This window comes from Aptenodytes forsteri, unplaced genomic scaffold, assembly GCF_000699145.1.
Source record: "Aptenodytes forsteri isolate BGI_AS27 unplaced genomic scaffold, ASM69914v1 Scaffold108, whole genome shotgun sequence".
Classification (NCBI taxonomy): Eukaryota; Metazoa; Chordata; class Aves; order Sphenisciformes; family Spheniscidae; genus Aptenodytes; species Aptenodytes forsteri.
The window spans coordinates 136,216-158,087 of NW_008794448.1; the positions used below are offsets into that span (position 1 = coordinate 136,216).

Below are 21,872 nucleotides of genomic sequence, written 5' to 3' on the forward strand. Positions count from 1 at the left end.
ATGTTTTGCTCCCCCCCCCCCCCTTAGATTTTTTTTTTCTTGGCTCTTGGAATCATGACAAATCTGAAAGAAACATATAATGTGTGTGTTGTATATACACACACATAGATGCCTATAGAGAGAGAAAGAGAGAGAGAGTACAAAGCCTTAGCATGGAACAACATCTACCTATAAAGTAACCATTTTTTGCTTTGAACTATTCAAAATGTTCCTAAGGACAAAAAAGGGGGTTTCTTGCTTTAGCATATATAAAGCTCTGCCTTCTGGATTCTTTATTGCTGGCCTCTGTTTACACAAACTTCATATGTACGTGGTGGAAGAGAGAGCCCCAGTCTGTGTGTGCTGACATACACTGTGGATATTAGAGAATTCAAAGCAGCAGCTTGCAAACTTGTCATCGTCACTTTTTGTGAGAAATATAGAAGGCTTACAGGTTCCCTAATTCTTCAGTTGCGTAACAGAGAGAATAAGCACTTTTTAGCTTCTCTTCAAGTCCGTTATGTTAAAAGCTAGCCATATTCACATTTGGGGGAGAGAGATTAAACATGTGAAAAAGCAATGCTTTCCATGGTCTATCTTTATCCTCCTGCTTGCAATTGGTTTTATGTGTTGGTGTTCTGCTGACTATTATAGCTTCACTTAGGCATCAAAACACGGTTCCACAGAAAACCTAGTAACACTCTTCGTAGTTTACTTCATGTGGGAAATAAGGGAAACTGGTAAAATTATCAATTGATTTTCCTCTTCCTCTCACTGTAAAATTGTTTCTCACTTCATAAGGCTTAAAATGCTAACTGTTATTAACTACCTCTTCTTCTACCAAAGTTTTATAAATTTCCACGGTAGCTGATGTTGGTTACAGTGTAATGATTTCAGGACAAGGTACCCGATTTATTTATGATAGGGACTATCGAACTGCTCTGCTAGCAGCACAGCTAAAGGGGGGAGCGATAGATCCACATTTCTAAACCATCATTTTGATGTAAGGACATTAGTAGCAAACTAAGGTGCATTGATCTGGCCTGTGGGGTCAGGATTAGCTGGAATAGCCAGTGTCTCTGCTGGAGTAGTGGTTATTCCTGCCTCCCAGCTATGGCCATTTCAAAGGTCAGGTGCCCTGTACCCACTTGGCTCAGAGGAATTAGACAGAACATGAGTCTCTGGGCTGATTACTTAACCAAAGACAAAATAATGAGTCCTAAGCAAATACTGACTAATTGAAAGGGCTGTAAATCCATTACATATTGGTCAGGGATAATCAGGAGTATTTAATCACTTTTATCTATTCAGGAGCACTGAAGCTGCAACAGCAAAGCCCTGAACCTTGCCATGTGCTTATTATTCTCATCATTATCAAAATTACTTCACAGCTGTTCTTTGCTACATCACCTCAGCTGGAGATTTACTAACCTGTAAAATGTTTTTAATTTGGAAGTCGAGTGAGTATGAGTGGAGGGTTTTTCATTTAGCTGTAGGGTATCTTTAGAGGAGTAGTACAGGCAGACAGCAAAAAGCAGGGCCACAAATAAACCAGTTTGTTTTGTACATGTCTCCGTGGTAACTCCATTTCCTCTTATGAAATTTGTGATATCTTGGTTTTTTCTCCCTGCCTTCCTTTCTCACATGCTCCTTGAAAGCATCCGACACATGCTTATTAAACAGTCAACTGCCTCTCTTTTCTCTTGAGGAAAGTCCTCCTGGCTTTTTGAAATCCCTTTTCCTTGTTTCCATCCTCTCTCTCCTATCCCTCTCCATCCTGCATGAACCGGGGAAATTTGCCATCACTGGTGAGGATGGCCTCGCAAAAATCAAATTAAACGAACACAAAAAAGCCCCAAACCTTTTACTGTCCAAGCTTTAATGAGTTTGCAGGTGTTGAAAGATTTACTGTGCTGTAAGTCTCAGACCTGAAAACTGATAATGGAGACCCCTGACCAGTGCAATGTAAATTCAGAAAGATTCTTGCCATAAACACATGCAGGGAAGGACGAGAACTCCTTTCTTTTAAAGATCTCGCACTTTTTCTCAAATTAGCTTGTCCATTCAAAGTGCAACGCTGGCTGAGCCAGAACGGGGGAATCTGTGATGTACAATTTTATTGTTTCAAGTAAATATCTTTACAATGGCGGTCCATGATTCAATGTACATTCCTTCATTACTACTCTAACCTTATTTCAAATTGGTTTGTTCCTCCTTTGTGCTGTATGACCTGTTCTTGTATTACAATAATCCCCTGATGTACCCTTTTTTCCTTCTCTTTTTTTTTTTTTTTAAAGAAACTAATTTAATTATCTCATTGTTTTAATTTGTTAAGCAAATGTATTTTACATCTCAGGATGTGTTCTTAAAGAAGGAGCTGCTTAGGCTTTGCCCCCTGAATGGGCCATTGGTACATTTTGACATTCATGCATTCATTAAGGAGAGGAACATAAAAGAGCTCTGGTTGTATTTTTTTTTCAAACACCCAACCAGCATGGAGCAACTTTTCCATAAGCCACAGGGGTCTCTCTACATATGTTCTCAACTGCAAGCCATTGTCACCTATTCTGAATACCTCAAAAGGACAAATAAAATACTAAAGGCCAACTGTAGCAATTGTTAGCTGTTAGTCTCAATATGACAAAAATCATTAACCTCTGGTTTCCCTGGAAGGAGAGGCAGTGGCAGTCCATCTCTTATGGTGTGGATTAAACTTGAAATTCCTTTAGACTGTCAAATTCAAAGAGAGTAACTCAGTTCTGACCAATTGTATTGACTTATGATTTTAAATAAAATGCTATTTTTTTCCATTATTCAATCAGTTTGCAAACTCCTAAGGTAGCCGATTTTAAAAATTGAATTGCCTAAGTGGCTTTTTTGAAGATGCAGGCACTTGAACTCTGATGTAGAATGAATGTATCTGACAGGCTGTGTCCTTCAAAACAATTTCTAACCCCTATCACAGCTTCCATTTTGCAGTAATTTTAATTATATTTGAAATAGGATACACATGCATGTTTTTATTGTTGGAAATCAAATGCAAGGAGTAGGAGCTTCTGTCATGTTCTCGTTCACTTACTGAGCTCTGTCTTACGTTCGGAATTACAACAGTACCGGAAGATGAAAGATCTGAGGATGAATTGGTTGGAAATGTGTATGCTTTTTCTGGATAATATCCAGTGTTTAAGAAAGTAGAGGAAATCCTAGTCTGGTAGTATAAGCTTTTCAATAGTACATAAAGATTACGACATCAGAAAGGTAAACCTGACATTAAGGCTGTTTTTATTTGAGTTCAAAGGTGGTTAAAGAAAAGAAACAGCAAGAAATCTGACCCAAGCCGAGAGTTTATTCATAGCTTTGGAAGACTCCTTTTCCTCTATGCCAAGGAGTCCTTAGTACACTCAATTAGCCTCTCAGACATCTCTGCTTTCCTCCCTCAAGTGCTCCCCTATTTGCCCTGCAAAGAACACATTTGATCACAAAGTGAAAACAGGAAGTGCTCAAATGTATAGACACCTCTAGCTTACACCAGTGTTGAGATTAGGATTTCTTACCAGCAACTATACAGAGCCAGCCCCCCTCCTCCCATGCCCTTTTGGAGGATGGAGGACCTTTAAAATGTATGTACATAATCAGAAGAGAGCAAAGTTATAAAGGAAGTAATTATACCGTTCTATGGACTTGTACCTCTGGTAGTTCATCCCTTTCTGCAGCATAAAGTATTAAGGACTACACTTTTGTTACGTTCAACATTCTTTCCCCTTCTTTTACAGAGCTGGTAGAACAGAGACGCGTTTATTCTCTGACACTTACCTGGAGTGATGCCCTTTGTTAAAATTCTGTTTTCGTTGTTTCTTTTGTTACAGTCTGTAAGAAAATATATATCTTAACTAAAAGTACCAGATATACCAATGGTAGCCTGCAAACCACACCTTTTTTATGACAGTGCCAGATTCCCCGCTGATGGTATTTGGGATGGCTCCCCTGAAGTCAATGGAGTCGAGCTGGTTTTTTTGCTTTTTTTGCTAGCTGAAGTTCTGTCTTCTAACATTTGTTTGAACAGTGTCATTTTAGCCTGATTTCCACAATCTTCTGGCTGAAAATCTTGCTTTTTACACAGTCTCTTGTAGAGTAGATTTTGGTTTCATCTGCTTCGGTGTCAGGCTAAGCTAAGTTCTGCTGGAATTTGTTAAAATGAACCAGCCACAGCTTTTGTACTTACCTGAATTAATTTTCTTAACTTGCCATATTCAGGTGGCCAGATGGATAATATGAATAGTCTTACTGAAACAGATTTATTTTTTCTGTATTTGTGTGGATGTATCTGAGAATATAATGTAGCTCTATCATATTGTGATGAATGGCTTACCAAGCCTTTTATACAGGGCAGCTATTTTATTTATTCATTAGATTTGATTCTAGAGATGAATGTTGTCAACCAAAGCCAATCTTGGAGCAAGCTTTCAAAACAGTTGAAACCATCCCACCTTCATAAATATCTCCTCCCATATCGTGATTTTAGGAATAATACCTAAAGGAGGTTTAGGAACATAGCTGGCTATTGCACTCCACACTGAACAGCTTACTTTCATATCGAACAGTAGAAGAACAGCTTTCCTCGGAGTCCTGATCCAGGAGAAGCATTCGTCATGTTGCTGTTTATGCTATACTTTAAAAAAACAAAAACAAAACCGAAAATACTAGAGACCTTTGTCCAGTTAAAATGGTGACAAGAAGTCTGGGAGACTCAGAAAATACAGGAATGTGAAGGCATTCTGGTGAATTTTAGTGCTTGCGTTGGACCGCATTGTAATGTGCTGTACACTCCCAGGGTACACTGGGACGGACGATGTCCTCTGATTCTCCTGCATGTGGGTTCGCATGGCTGCCATTTCCACTTCAGCGCGGAATGACCATATAGTCAGAGAGTTGGAGGAGCCGAAGGTACAGTTTTATTCCAGGTCTGCTTTTTAGGCAGGGCTGACTGTGTGCTGAGTTTACAGCCAGGTAATAACGTGCCTGCTGGTGTAGGACAGACCTCTCAGACTGTACCAACGCTGCCCAGATGGAAGCACGTCCTGCGAAATAATTTTGCGCTCATTTTTCAGCTGGGTAAACTTTGTGAGAAGAGTTTAAATGATTTCACCCTAGTGCTAAAGAAAAATCAGTACCTGAACGTTGAACTCCCATGGTCCTGTGGTCCTCAAGGTGATGGAGCCGTGCGTCTTTGTACCCCAAAGTTGCTCTGGTTGCTCACCAGAAGAGCTGGCAGCTGCCGTTAGCATTTGCTTTTATTGCTGGAGGTAGCATAGCCCTGCCTAATGTCACCGGCATCCCCCTCCTGTCCTGCCTGCCTACGCTATGGTGTCACCAGCTTGGACAGAATGAAACTGGAAATCTTTCTCAAAATGCCACTTCTGATCCCAGGCCAAAAGGTTTCATCCTCCGAGTGCTCCTAGTCCTCGACCACGAAATCAGTCCCAAAGATTTAGTAGCAGACCGAACGTTCATATACCTTTTAAACGCCACAATCTTAAAAGAAAAGAGCTGAAATGGGGTGGGGGTGGGGCTTTGTTTGTTTTAAAAATGGAATCTGAGATTAGATCTGACATTTCTACATCCACCCCCTACAGAAGAGGGAACCCGGGGTCATGGGGTGTGTGGGCCTCAAAAGCTAGCTTTGTCTGGGAGTGGTTAATCTAATCATTGTTACATAGACATCTGTTATTTCTTCTGAAAAATTGATGCTTTTGTGACACAATGATCCATCTATTTAGTACAACAGCCTGAGTAATTAAATTAAAAAAAGAATATTTTTGCGGGAGCATGTATTATAAAACTGCCATACCTCCTCGTACCAGCAAAAAGGCTGGGGAGATGGAGAGGGAGAGGGGAGAGGGAGAGGAGTGCTTTAAGCCCTGCATTGTTTTCTGCTGGCTGGAGGAAAACATCTGTGAATTGTTTGAACTGAACCTTAGCAGGGACTGTCTGAATCTGTGTCATCTCTGTTTAATTTCAGGAAATGATGTCACAGCGCATTAAATAACAATGCTGCGTGATTTATTTTTACTTGTACATGCTGTCCTAAGCATTTTGGTTACATGGCAGTGTTTCCAATTAAGTGCAAGCTTTCGGTTTTAAAAAATATACTCGGTAATGCTTTTTTTTGGGGGGGCGTGGGCATGGGGACGCTGGGTATTTTAGGGGGTCACCAAGGTTCAGGGCTGTCGGAGGGCTCCGGGCCCATTTGTCATGTGCTTATTTGTAGTTGGGACTGGATGTCAGCGCTCTCGTCACCCATGGCAACCTCCAGGACCGTGGGTTTGTTACAAAGCCTGTCTGGGGGAGAAAAAAACCTAAATATTCCGAACCGATCCGTCAAAAGACCTATTAGATAGTTATAGCCAGGCCTGCGTACTGTAGCTTCTGCCTCGATCAAACTTTCTGCACTCCCCCTTCTTCTGCAGAAGAATAGAGGACATAAGTCAATTCTGTCTGCCATCTGTCGCCTCTCTCCCCGCTCCTCAAATTAAAGAGACAGTCCGAAATTTAAATAATGGGATACAATCACAGGAAGCCCGCCTGGAAATTATTACATGTGCATTCGGGTTTTTTTTTTTACTTCTCATTTTATTTTGAAGGGGGGATCTTTATTGTACTTCTTTGGAGATCAAAATATGTTGTGTGTTTCAGCTTCAAAAATAGCATTCTGAGAAATACTGGATTTGCAGTGTCACCGAGTTGCTATCTAATAAGATTCCAAGTTATATATAGGGTGAAAGTCACACACACACATACACACACACACCAAACAAGCCCCGAATTGCAAATCCTGCAAGGGACGAGGGAATGAAATGCACCACCCTTCCCCTCTGGCTCTCCCTTCCCCTTCGTCCCTGTTCCCTCCCTGAATCCCTGGCAAGCTGAGGGGCTGCAGCAAAGTCCTTTCATGGCACTACCAGGACGATTTAGGCTCTTGAGCCTACCTAACGGTCCTTTTCCAGGCCTGCTATAATAGTTTTTCACACTACCCTGTCTGATGTTAGCTAGTTGTGCTTTACCTTCACCTCTCTTTCTTTTTTTTGTCACTGCCCTGCCTGGTTTTGCCTCCTTCTCCTCCTCCTCCTCCTCCTCCTCAACAGGCAACACAATGTGTCAGGACTGCAGCGAGGTGAATTTCATTCATGTGGCATATGAGGTCAGCCACTGCCAAACCATCAGATAACGTGGCTAGATGTTACTTCCCAATTTAATATTTTACCTGCCATTTTCAAACAGGGAATTACTGAGAACAGAGTGTAATGAAAAACATGTGCATGATTTTAGTTGAGGCTTGATTAAAAAGCCTCGACTGAGCAAGCTGAACGTGGCCTAGCAAAAGATAGGATCAGCCACCGGTGTTTTCTGGTTGTTATTGTCAGATTACAAAGCTTTGCAGCGTCAGTATAGGAATTAAGTGAAAAGAAAAGAAAGAATACCCAAGTCCAAGTAATGAATTCCTTACAGTAATTGAAACAAGGAAGTAATAGTGACAAGAATTCATTTATATAGAGTTGTGGCTTTGAGGCTCGCAAGGTAAAAGGGGATTTAACTAAAGCATATGCAAATATAAATAGCATTTAAACACTCCAAGAATGTTGCACTAATAAATGTTGTGCACTGCAGCCTTTGAAAATCAAGTTCACAGTCAACTAGAGGTGAGAATTCTTTTGAGTATCTTCAAGTTCCTCTACCTAAAACAGTTGTCATCAGAAAACTCGTAGTTCCTCCCTTTCTCTGTAGTGTGTGCACAGGAGTATATGTATATATAAAATATATTTTTAGGAAAAAGCAATTGCTGTTGTTTGTGCAAAGCGATACTGCCTCTCAGTTTTGCCTCAGGACATGTTTATTTAAGACCTTCCTTTCAAGATCCATGAGCAGAGTAATTGGTTTCAAAGAAGTTTTCTGTAAAATTAGAGTGATACTGAAAAAAAAAGCGCATTTCTGCCAACAGTTCCACAACTGCTAAGAAATGGAGATGTCAATTCTTATTGTTGCCTAATGAAGAGAGTAGTTTATGGCAGACAATATTACTTGTGCGGTTGTGGAGTTTGCCTTGAGTTAGGATACTTAGAATACCATGCATTACATATTTTAGAGTTGATTGGCAGCAGTCGTTTGTAGTATCCAAAGCAATTATTGGCATCTTTAAAGATTTATTATTGTCTTATAGCATAATAGCAATACAGTTTTCATGCTTTTACATTTGCTATTTTTATTTTTAACTGCTAGCCCCAAATCTGCCAGAACTAATTTCAGTTGTTTTGTCTAATACTGGATGATAGGTTGTCAACTCACTGTATAATGCCGTAAAGATTTTTTTAAATCTTGGTTTTACCTTTTTATGATGGCAGTTCAAAACATGTATTTTATTTGCAGCAGTTGACTACTTATGTCCATAAAATGTTTAACATCTCATGACATACTCTTACAATCTCAGCACAATGAATCAGAGTAGCCAAGTAAACAGCAGCAAATAGTTTAGTTTAGTGTTTAAAAAAAATCTGCATATATTAATTTGTTTAATGCTATAGAAATTTGGCTATCATCTGGATCAAGCTTTTATTTCGTCTGACGTACATTTCAAAGTGGCAGCTTGATATTTTAAAGTGGATATACTGTGGAAATGCTATCTGACTAAACCGCATAGCAATGGGAAAGCTCCTGTTCACTTTCTTAATGTATACTAATTATATAAAAGCAGTAGGTTTTTGTAAGATCATGGCCTAGTCTAGACTACTTTGAAGCTTGTTACGCCAATTAAAAAAACCCAAAGACAATGTAAGCTGCATTGTTAGTTGATATTCTGTGAACGTACGTGGATCTTTATAAAAGCGGTTCTCTTTCCTCCCAGGTAAGGTAAAAAATGCAGGTTTAATTTCTTTGTGTTCAAATATTTGCAGATAATTCACAGATTAGTGCTTAACAGTGTGTACCTCTCAGTCCTGCTTCCATTAATTCCAGCAGAACTCTGATCCCTTTGAAAAAGCCGGACAAGATGAAGCAGTGAAATCATAACGGGAGACAGACAGACAAACCAACACAATTTTGCATGTTAATAAGCGTTAAACACTATAGCCACTTTATCCACAAATTATACGTAACAAGTCTTTCAAAGATCCCCTGTTTTATGATAGAAAGACAAATTTCAGGAGTGCTGAGCTATTTGTCATGTTCTCTTGTGGCTGAACCTTCGCTACTGTCCCCAGGATGCTTTAGCACAAGTGAGCTCTGGCAGGCGTGGGGAGATTTCAGTTCTGTTTCTAGCTGTGACCATGGCAAGACACTGTGCCTCAGTTTCGCTGTTTAAACAGTATGGCGTCAGGATGGTGGCTGCTTTTTGGGGTGCTTTTGACATTTACAGATGAAAAACTCTGCGCGAGACCTGTGTGTTATACTTAGCATCAGCTGAATTACAGAGGCCTGCACTTCTGTTGTCGTTTTATCCTGCTGCTGAACTAGCATGACAGTCATGCAATGCCTGTACTAATACTTGAACTTCTGTAGACTTTGAAAGTTCAGGATGATTTTCCCTTTATGAGGGAGCATTTAAGATAAAATTAAGAGTGTTATGTTCTTTCTGGTCTACACTGAAGATGACAGCATTTCATTGCTGCAAGCTATCAATTAGCTAAAGTGGCTTGGGCTTGGGTTATTTTTGTTTGCCAGGTCCTTTCCTTGCTGGTGACCTGAAGTGGTGATTATTGCGTGCAAATGGTATCAAATATCTTTCCCAGAAATCGGCAAGAGGAAGAACCTTGGGCATCAACTGCTGGCCCAGGGGCAAGAGTCAGAATAAAGGGAGTGCAATAGTATTAACAAACGCATCTTTGTACTTTAAGAAGTCACTAGTGGCTATTCCCCTCCTCAACAGCCCAGGGAGTTTCCTGATGTGAAATAGGACTTTGGCAGCTTTCCAGCCAGTCCTGATCCTTCTGTTGCCTCTTCTGATTCATCCAGGTGCTTCCCACTTGTGCATCCCACTTGTGCTTGAATGAAGACATGGGAAGCAGGAGGGTGACCTAGAGTGAAGAGTAAGGGACAGAAAGGCTACTGCAAAGTCCCTGATTCGTGTTGGGAAGCTCCCTGCCTACTGAGGAGCACATGCAGACAGCTGACAGCTGTTTTGATAGTCCACAAGTGGACTGTTCAGGGATGTAGAACGTGAATAGTGAGAAAAGTCATGATATGTGTGATAACAACAGGAATAAGGAGCATTATGTGGCCAGAAAAGTGACGTGTGTATTTGGGGGAGTCAGCAAAGGAATGGTGCATAGGAATGCATAAGTGCCTAGGAATGGTGGCACTCCTAAATTGCAAGGAAAGTTGGTTAATTTGAGGGGTCACTTCAAAATCTAAATGTTTAAAGGGTGCTTTAATTTCAACTATAAAGGGATATTCTGATGATCTCTTTCAGATATAAAGTAGGAAATGAAATAGAAACGTATGTGAAAACAGGTTAATTGTTGTGAACAACAAAAAGGGGAGAAATAATTTAATTTGCTTCTCCCTTCCACCCTCCTTTACTGTTTCGGCAGACTATTCCAAGAGTTGTGTTACTTGGTCTGTCTCTTTTCAATTCTGTTTCTTCCAGTTCCACATGGACACTTTACTGCATGAACTAACATCTCTGAGGAAAGAGAGGTGCTTCCTGAGTTGGTATGAACTTCTCTGTGGATGGTGGGATGAGCTGCAGAGTTTTAGGACAATCCTAAGAAGCCCACATTGTTCCACATAGTATGCCTACTTACACCTCAATTTTAAACAGCCTACTTTGTATGCGTGTGTTATATGGTGGCCATTAAATGCCAAGCAAACACTTCTCAGACCAGAAAAATCCCGCTACTTAGTGCATATCTACCCTGGGCATTTGCAGACAATTCACTGCTATAATTAATCTTAGCTGTCCTGGCTCTGTGAAACCTGGACTTACATCCCACAATGCTCTTGGATGCAAACAAACTTCAGAGAAAAAAGGCTCTTGCCTCTTTCTCTCTCTTTTCTTCCCCCAAAGCTGTCCATTTAGAGAGCAATAATGCTTGCAAAAGAGATTAAATCCCACTATGAACCTGTGCAAAACTATACGTGCAGCAGGAAAATAAAATGTCTAAAAACAAAACAAAGCTGTGGTGTTTTGCCAGCATCGGTATGAATAAATGTAACCCTAGAACTGTTAAACTATCCTGAGTTTAGCTCCTGGGATCTGAATCCTACTCAAAGCCCCAGCTGAAAATATATGATACTGCACACTCCAACTTGGTAATGCTGTAACATGCTCTGCTGCCTCCCGAACAAGCGCTGCAGCAAACTTCTTGCTGAGACTGAAAACTCTTTCAAACAAGGCCTGGGGGCTCATGAGCTTTCTACTCAGTGCCCTGTAGGCTCACTCTGCGAAAAGGTATCTCGCCTAAAAGAGGCCAAATATCACATAACTGAGCTGGTGGGAAATTCAAACTGTTCTAAGCAAAGAAGTCAATAGAGCTGCTGTAGTGAAAGGTAATGTTCAGAGTGAGATCACCGTGTTACGATCTCATGCTGAACATCAGGACTGGTTTTTTTCATGATGATTATGAAACTAGCCTGAGGCCAGCCTGGTGAGAGTCTAAGAAAGATATAGAAGGATCTTTGGAGAGCCTGGACTATCAGGGCCCTTATTCCCAAAAAAGTGTTAACAGAGGCTGAAAGAAGATGAGAGAAACGAGAGCTGTATTGTTATTTCCACTGCTTTCCCCATCCATCCCCAAAATACAAGATCTAGCCATAGACACAGAATGCGCATACTGAATCGGTGAATAAGCACAGGCTACAAACACACAAGAGGAGAAATTACTGAGGGGGAACAAAACGCCTTGCAGGAATAATGGAATTCAACAACCAAAAAAACCCCCAGTTGTTGAGACTGTAGAACAATCTGTGGAAGTGCCTTTGCTTAGCACTGTTAAAACTAGACTCCAAAAAAACATTTGAAGAAATACTGCTGAGAAACATCTTGCATTCCTGGGGTTACACTAAAGTAGTGTTGCCTGAAGCATTTCTCATGTTTCCACGTTTTCTTATTAATGATTAAAAACTGAAAAATATCTTGAAATTAGAGCTGTTTTCAGAAGGAAACCTTCCCAAATGTGGCTTCCTTCAGGTTTAAGTTTTTGTTGTGTTTGTTTCAACTTTTTAAATGACATTTCATTTATCTGTCAGTGGAAAAATTATTGCAAAATTAACTTACAAAGTCAAACTAGAAATGGGCTTGAGACCCAAAATGAAGAATTAAGCTTAAGAGAAATATTTAATTACTGTTCCTTCAGGCATTGGGAGTTTGAGTGGATGCTGAAGGTCAGCCAAGCTTAGGCTTGGTCAGACCAACAAAGGAAGCGAGTTTGTATTGAGACCTTTATGTTAAAAACACCTCCCTTTCACATATTCAGAGGCAGAGACTGTATCACGATACATACGCTGCTTTCCATTCACAGCATGTGAAGTTTCACAAATATCTGGGGAAGGTATAGGTCTGAAATCAACCCTTACCCAGCTTAGTGTTCCCTAATATTTCTGGCATCTGCTCCAACATTGGCTCTATGAAAAGTCAACCCAAAACACCAAAAGTTGTTTGAGCATTCAAAATCCATGTTGATTTTTAAGGACATGGATCCAATGCAAATTTAATGCAAAATGAGGTTGATTATGGATATACACAGAAATTCAAATGCCGAAACAAGTGAAAAACATGGCCTTTTCACCTGTTTTTCACTTACAGACTATTATGGCAATTTGACTCCAGGATTCAAAACAAAGCTTGGGCCCTCAGAGAGGCAGAATGACCTCAAGAAAATATTGACTGAGTGCCTGCTGACTCAAACTGCTGAATTTCACACACAGCTTTCCTCAAAAGCATCAAGAAGAAAGAGATTGTATTTTGAATTTAAAATGAAATTTTGCTCTTGAACATTACTTTATAATAATGTAACTGTGGGGTTCCACGTTTGTCTCAATGACTTCCAGATCAAATGAGCTCAGTTTGCATGGCAGAAAAATGCTTTCTTTTTTCTTTTTTTTTCCCCCTCATTGCCAGAATTACAAATTTAGCCTGGGATCTAAGATCCAAGTTGGATTCTTTCTGGCTCATTTATTGGCAGTCACAAGGATTATACAATAACAGTAATGTTGCAATTACAATAGTAAATCTATGCAATTACAATAATAAATAGACGATGGAGTGGCCAGAATAAAGTCCAGCTTTCTTGCCTATAGCTAGGCTGGCTTTATGAAGAAAAATAGCACAAACTTCTATTATGGTTTGAAGTCAATGGCATTTTTTGTCAGCAGAGAATCAAATGCGATTCAGACACACAGGGACATAAATCTGTTCAGTAAGTCAGTCACTTTTCAGAACACCGCTGCTTAGTTTTGTTAGTGTTCTTCTCTTTTGGGGGACTTTTTTCTGTTTGGCTCAACATAGTCTAGTGAGTCAGGCCTGTTTGGAAGATTTTTAAGGAAGTGAAGTGACAGGGCAAAGATCTCTTTTTCTCCCTTTTAATTATCCTTCCCAGAAACGGGCTTGTGTATCCATATTTAAAGATGCCATTGGCACGAAGTGCCTTTTGTAGGATTTTGATATACAGTTCAGAAGTTACCTGCACGAGAAAAGAGAGCGGGAGCTTTCTATGGCTGCATGTTGAAATCCTCCTAGCTGCGAAAGCAGTGAGTACTGACCTTTGCTCTCTGAACAGGGAGTCTTCTGGCATGGAGCTGAGTTTTCCTACTGCTCTTCAGAACTGTAAATAATGTTAGTACACCCTGAATTCAGTGCATGCAGCACTTTACATTACTATTGTGTATCTTAAAATAAACAACATTTCAAGCTGTTTATTTTGGTGTTACTATGTATGCATTTTTTAAACAGTGGTTACTTAAACAAATGTCTCTGTTCCCACAGCACTTAAAAGCTGCTGTTTGCTCATTGTGGTTTTTGGGTTTTGTCACTTTTGTTTTGATTATTTCTGAAAATCACACTCGAGGATACAGAAGACAGGAGTAAGTTGTACTTGATCCAAACAAATGCTTCATGTCACAGCTTTTTCTTTATGCCAGCTTTTCCCATGTTCTTAGCAGAAATAATAATTTTGGTTTAGATCAATCTTACGGATCATCAGTATTCCAGATTGGATCAAACTGTCCTGCATTTCTGCAGGCCAGTCAGGCCATTCATTTGTTATCAGAATTTGACCCTGAGATACCAGAATTATTTTAATAATTAGTACTGATTATTTATTCATTGCTCAGCAAAACAAAAGGTGCAGGGTACGACAATTTAGGGAACTGAGGGTTTCCACAGCTCCTTTCCCCCCTCTCTCATCAGTCTTCGTTCATCCACCCTAGAATCATCAAGTGCCATGCAAACTTCTGTGGTTGGAAATGCTGATAAGAGATTCATGGAAAAGCCATTATCAAAGGCATCAACCTTTCCGAGCCATATTGCCATATCTTTGTGGCCCTCTACCTACCCAGAGAACTCAGAGGACACTTGCTGGTCTGTCGCGGTTCTGCTAGAGGGCTGTGTGCCCTACACCGTTTTTTCATCTTTAGCGGTGAGCTTTCAGTGATGGCTCTGCTTCTTGCTATGCCATGTACACTATTCACAGATCTTGGTGTATTTGGCTAAATCTCAGTAAAAGGATTAGGAATAAACTTATTTCTCCCTCCGTGCACTCTCCCCACCTTTATAAAAAGTGACTATGGTACTGCATGATTGTGATAATTGTTCTATAGATGCTCTGTTCCACTTTGCCAATTTTTCCTCGGTCACCTTCAATTAGTCCTTTTTGTTGGGAAAGAAAAATACTTATCTGAGTCTGTGGAATTGCATCTTAAGGGGCTAAGAAGTCAGAGGCTTTCTCTGTATGGATATTGCTCCATTATAAGGAACACTGAGGATAGAGTAGCAAGGCCACCATCACGTATTTCTTAGCAGAGGCAACTATGATAGGTTGCGGGCTGTGTGTTCTTAAAAATGGGTTGTCATCTTACCACCTTCTGCCACTCATTTCTTAGTGAAAGAGAGTGGCTGGGCAGTCATGAAAGTGCTGGGGTGATTCCTGCGTGGAAAAGGTTTAACAAGAGTGCTCCAACAAACCTGGGAGCTGGCACTAAATGGCTAGTATTAGGTACCGAACTAGTCCCTGGCCAGCCCTGGGATCAGAAAGCCACAAGCAGAAGCGTTTGGTTTCAGCATGCTTGGACACAGCTGAGAAATGAGACTGAATTATTCATTTCTAGAACTTTGTAAAGGCTGTCTGTCTTTTTACAACAGAAAGTAATCTCTTCTCTCAACTGCTAATTGCCCCATGATTTTAATCAAGGAAGATTCTTAGATAAGGAAAATTAGTGTTTGAGAAAAATTGTGCGTGCAGTTCTTTTCCAACTTGTGTTGACTATAAACCAGTTTGTCCTCCTTAATTATGGTCTTCAAAGATAAACAGGTTGAAGGGAGTGTTACAGTCTTTGGCACAAATACAGCATATTTCAGTGCTTTGTTGAGCAAGTTGTGTGTTTTTGAGAAAGAAATAAAAAGTTGCTTGTATTTTTTAATATAGTTAAGATTTATTATTTTTTATTTATAGCTCAGCAGGTGTTGATTTTCAGCATTGTGTATACACCCCTTTGCCTCTGGACTTCGATACACTGGATAACCCCTGCTCTCTCAGTAGAACTAACTATGTGACAATTAAGGGTGAGAGAAGCATTAGATAAAGACAACTGGCCAACAGCAGAGCACTTGGACTATGTCATTCTAACTCCTGAGGGAGGACAGTACAATATACCAGTGTTCCTCAGCCTTCCTATTCACTCCTAACCTTTTCATCTAATTTGCAGAGCTATTCCACTTTTTTTTTTCTTTTCACCTGCTGATTATTTTTCTTCTAATCAACCCTACCACAAGCCTTCCAGGTCTTACTCTTCTCCTGTTTCTCTCACTGAGATATGGATTCAATCTGCTGCAGTGCTAATATATAAATTTAAAATAGTTTTGCATACTTTTTTTCAGTGTAAATACTATGTCAACACCCTAATTTGTGACTGAGATTACTATCATTTGCATCTGTAAGTGAATATCCCCCTCTTCTATCTGAGAGACAGAAGATGGCAGAATGATTAGCATTTTTTAAATGCTGTTAACAGAAATGAAAACCACTTAGCAGCAGGAAAGTTTTGTGAGAAGGAGGAGGTAATATTAAATATTTTAAAAGCATTTTAACAAATGTTTTTGTCTCGGTTTTGACTAAATGAAATCTGCTCTGTTGGCCAGACCAATGGTCCACGGAGCCAGATAAGGGTCAGCAGTGGGTGGTGATGGGGCCAAGAGATGATGGAAGTATAGGATGATCCCAGAAGGCCCGATATGTCCTCCAAGCTTCTGGTGGGCAGAAGTTTAAAGACTTTCTGAGTTGGAAGTTCATATCCAGACCGTAATGTTTAAGAGCCATTGATGCATCTACATTTTCTTTTTGGGCCTGCTATGGACCATACCATATATTAATGAGCTACTGTTGGAACAGCTTAATTTTGGATTATTTGAATCTTTAGACATATTTGTTAGAATATTTTCTGATATGGAATGGGACCATTGAATAAGCTTCACGTTTCTTAATGTGTGGACCTAAGTTTCTAAACTGTAATTAAAAAAAAAAAAAAAAGAAGAGAGAGCAAGGATGTCAGTTTACACTTGGTTTAAAATTAAACCTTGCTTTCTTTCATGTAGCAACAGGAAAAAATTAGCAGCCCTGCAGTTTTCTTAGAAATTTTCATGAAGTGTTGGGGAAATCTTTTCTTCTTGATTTGGAGGGAACCCTGATTATACCTCTAATACCAGTCCAGGTCTTTTCAGTATTCCATTCTCCATCACTCTGATCTTGTTCTTCACGTGATTGGCTCTGGCAAAATAAAACACTGATCAGCCCATGCATTTGGTAGCGTGCTTTTAAATAAATATCCCCACTGTGTTCTGGCTGAAAGCAGTCACACAGTTTTGACATAACCTAATCATGTGCAAAGCTGAACCTTTAGTAGCTAGTTCTTGCAGACTTTTTTTTTTTCCTTTTTTTTCTCCCTTCTTCTTCACATGGCCCCTTTAGAGCTGCTGGAGGGCGTTGTTGAGAAGTTGCTACCGTTGATACAGTTGCTATTAATCACAGTCTGCCATGTTGTGACGCAGGTTCTAATAACATCCCATTGAGCTGCCGTTGTATGCTGGAGGCTTACCAACAGCACTAGGCCTTTGATATTCATCTCACACCAGGATAAAGAAAATGTAGAGTTTAAAAAAACCCAGCAAATAGGCAAAGAACAAAAAAAGGGGGAAAACATAGCAAAATCAAAAACAGACACGCTTTCTGTGTGCTGCTTCGTTTACCATGGGAGCAGCAAAGCTATAAATCTCTGCTGTGTTGTTTGAAAATTGAACATGAGGCTGCTAAATTTATCATTCATTCTTTGTTGTTTCTGGGTAGTAGCTGCCTGACTTGGCTGACTTGGTTTCTGTCCCTTCCTCAAAAACAATTTTTGTTGTCGTTTTTGTTTCAATACATTACATACGCAAATCAAAATTTTACTGGATCAAAGAATATTGGAGGATTTAGTAAAGTGCTCATAAAGGGGAGGAGGAACAAATTTGCTGCATGTTACACATCATGCTTCCTTGGCAACTGATTCCCTCACATTCATAATTACAGGAACATAATTTTTAAAAAGCAGCATGGGCGGGGGGAGGGAGAGGGAACACTACCTTTGGTTAAAGGCATTTGCAATTTTTAGGAAATGGGAATCTTTGAAAATTTAAAAAAAAAAGTTCACCCATATGCTCTGTGAAGATTAAACCTGGAGCCTGATAGAACTGCACAATCACCTTCTTTTGTTAGCACTTCTTGTCCATGTTGAACTGCAAAGAAAAAAAGGTGGAAAGCAAGCCTGCTACAGATGTGACTAGCTATGAATATTCATGAATGCCATTGCTCCTCCTTTTCTACTGGCATCCAAGCCATTCTGATCTCCCTCTCTTTTTTCTCTTCTCCTTTCCATTCCCTTTCCTTCCTCGAGACTGAACAAGACTGCAGTTTTATTTCGGTAACAGCCTAGTACGATACAGTTATCAGCGGCCTCAGAAGCCTTTTATTTCCATTTAAAAAAAAACAAAGGAAAAAAGAAAAAAATTGTAATTATCCACAGTTTTATGAATCCACCTCCCCTTAATGTTCATTATTTAAACCAGCAGCAATTACAAGTTCAAAGGGGTTTAGAGGGCCAGCAACCCGCATAATCACTGCCAAATTAAGCGGGACTCATTCGTCACAGAAGAGTACACTCTGAGCAGTGAATCATGCATGCAGTGACAGGCACTGATTTACATAAAGACGAAATCTGTGCCCTCTAGGGCTGAGCGTTACTTTATCTCAGTGGCCCCGTGATATATGCATTTTCTTTTGGTGTTAGGAAGGTTCAGAGACTGATGCTGTCTAGTACATGATATTTTATTCTCACTAGCGTCACTACTACTGCCACTAATTCATGTATATGTGTATTTAACTAACAATAATCCAAACTTCAAGGCACTTGAGTTTTTAAAAGCAAAGTTTTGGCCAGAAACCCCTTTTCTAATCTGTTATGATACTTCCAAACTTCTTGAATTCCTTTTTTTTGCCATAACCAATTTGCAGGTTGAACACTCATTCTTGAAAAAGATTACTTTGATTCTCTCCCACCCCCCTGCATTGAGTCAACATAATATTTTTTTGAGACTTTGTAAATACTTGTACATGTACAGTATCAGAGGCTGAGACTGGATGTATTACTTTATCCATAGTTTGATGACTGTCCTAAGACATTTTAAGTCAATGTGATTCCTCCTGACAGAGACATGCTATAGGCTCTGGAAGAGCTGCATCCATCAAGCCCATCTATACCTCTGACAGCAGAAGAGGAACATTTTATGTTTGTTAGAAAGGGTTCCCTTACCTTTATCATGCTACTCAGCCTCTTTGATACTGAACTGTTTAAAGATGTTTTTATATTCTGCTTTAAGACCAAGTTCTATGCAGTTCATTTACCTACACCCACTGAAGTTACTGTGGTTACCCATGTGGGCAAGGTGAACGGGTATTGACCCTTCAGGTAGCAAATGAATCAGTGCAGGGAGTAGCTATACTCTTACACAACAATGAAACTGGAAAAATAGCTTTTGTGTAATCATTACTTCCCTTTAGCTATGTTAGCTGCAACCCTTTCCTCCACCGCGGCAGGACTGTGGTGTGAACAGTACATGCAGTAGTTTCAAATGGTACCTAACTTTCCTCCCTTAGGGGTGGCTCATCAACGTTGTTTATTTAGGGATGCACCAGCTACAAATTGTGAGAGGTCTCCTTAACATATAAAGGCACTTTACCTAAAGGATTTAGATTCTCAGCTGTCCCTAAGACACAGCAGAGTGACCACAAAATATCTGGCTATGGCACCTTGACACAGATGCTGTTTCTACACCAGCTCTGGTGTAGGTGGAAGGTAGCTGGAGGTGTCAGAAAGCAACAGCGGTCTGATCAGCTCTTCTTTTTTCTTTGACATGCCACTGCACTGGGGACTGTGGTGTAGATCTAGAATGGCTGGCTCTCCTCCAGTTGAGTAAGTCCATCTGCTTTCTGGTCCCGTTAGGCCATTTTAGTGGTGAGAAAGAGTAGCAGTATAACACAGGCTGACACAAATGTTCTGTATGTGAATGCACAAGCTCATTTTTTGCACAATGGCACTTGCATATGAAAGAGATTCATATTGCATGTACAAATCACAGAGGAAAATGTCATTTGCGTATGTCATTGCACTGCCTGTGCAAGTGACTGTGTGCATCTATGATGTCCTCCACAACACTATGTCCTCTTACAGAGGCTGATGATAAAGAATTTGACTCGTTTAGGCAAATGTCATATAAACTTAAAACAAAGCCTAGTCACAGCATTTTTTTATCTGTATGGGCTACTGTATGTTCAGTGAGGACACTGAAGATCTTATGGGTATAATTTAGGTACCTTTTTTAGGTAGTAGTGCATATTACTAGAAAAAAACTTTTTATGGCTGGTAAATAAAAATTGTACACTGAGTCTGATATGGATGTAATTTAAACCACTGTAAAATCAGATTAAATGCAAAGTTGGTGAAAGGGAGGTTATAACATGGACTAACAGTTTTCTGTGATAGTCTGCAAGTGGCAGTGGAGCAAAGGTCATATGTGATGACACCAGAGTTGTGTGAATGGACTGTTTTAGGTTTATTCTATTATACATTATGGAGTTCATGAATCACTGAAGTGTATACTAAGATCAACATTTGCAATATTACATAGCAAATAACCCCTCTTATTTCTACCTTATTCATTTTTTTTAATTTCATTAAATGCCTGAAAGATGGTACATTACTATATAAAAGTTGGGAAATTCTTTAGTATTACATTAATTTTTCAAAGAATGTAGAAAGTAATGTAATGATCGATGATGGAGAGATGTGAGAATGAAAACCTGTTTGCTATATTGTACTCTTCTGTGCTTTATTGAACCAGGACATTTTAATATGCAGAACTTGGCCTCCAGGAGTGTCTGTCTTTGGATATTTCTGGCTTCCATGTGCTGTCTCTAAATTTCGATGTGTTTATTGTGGTCTTTTATAGAAAAGTGAATTGCTGAAATGTTTTAAATTATATTCCCACAAAAGAGTTGTCAGAAAGGAGTTGCAAAGCCTTTACCCACCTAATTTCTCACTTTGAGCTCACTCATCTTCATCAGCAGTTTAAGTTAAGATGTCAAATTTTGTTGACCTGGCTTTTAAGAATTGTTGCAGCAGGACTCATCATCTGTCAAAGTGCCAAAGCTTTTTGTGCTTCTTTTAAAGTGCGGGAGAGTAAAGGAAGCTTGGTTTTGGCTGGTTTTAGAAAACAGCACATTAGCATGCATAGAATTGAGACACTGGAGTTGCCTCATCCACATCTACCTCATTTTAAACCTAAAAGACTAACCTTTGGAACTGGTGGGTTTTAGGAATTGCAAGATAGTGGAATTGCAGGATACTGGGTCCCGGGGCTGTTTTCAGCAGTGGTCAATGCTCCTGGCCCTGAGGGAATGGAGAACAATGAAAAGAAAATGGCATTTCGATTTGAGATCTATTTACTAGATTTCATGTAACTGTGGAATAGTTACATTTGTCAAGCATGTATCAATGTCACCTCAAACTGAGAAATCTAAGCTACATAGATGATGCAGTCTCAGGGCGGTGTGGTGGTCTCTGTAAGTTTCTACCAAACCCTTTGGAAAACTTGGGCAACCTTGCTTTCAGCCCTACAAAGAGCTGCACTGTGATGCAGCTGATATAGCGAGCAAATGTAAATACTTAATATGGCAAACATCTTGTTTTCTTTCACTCTTTGTCTTGTGCATCAGCTTTCAGATTTAATTTATTTTGATTTCTCTGTTTTAACTATGGATATAGTCTGTTGGGAAAGGCTTGGGAGATATAGTTGCTTTAATGATCAAATTCTATTTCTCTTTGGTCCAGCCTGTATGAAATCTTGATGCAGTGTAGAACTAAAGTACCCATCAATGTTCCTTTTATTGGACATGCTTCATATATTGTGGTGAAATTATAGGCATCCACATAGGTTGTTAGGAAAAACTTAACATGCCACTGATGTGCAGTGAGGGAGAGTTAATTGTGTAGATGCCCCAAGACTAATAAGCAGAGCACACTGTAGTGATCATATGAATCTGTCTTGAAAAAAAATTACCAAACAGGTTTTCAGCCAATAGCCTAAGGTAAAATCCTAGTGT

General features: G+C 39.7%; 1 protein-coding gene across 1 annotated transcript in view; it reads left to right on the forward strand.

Moving 5' to 3' along the window:
* MEIS2 (Meis homeobox 2) overlaps positions 1–21,872 on the forward strand; it is a 179,907-nt gene that overhangs the window by 57,924 nt on the left and 100,111 nt on the right. The gene's annotated exons all lie outside the window — the stretch shown is intronic.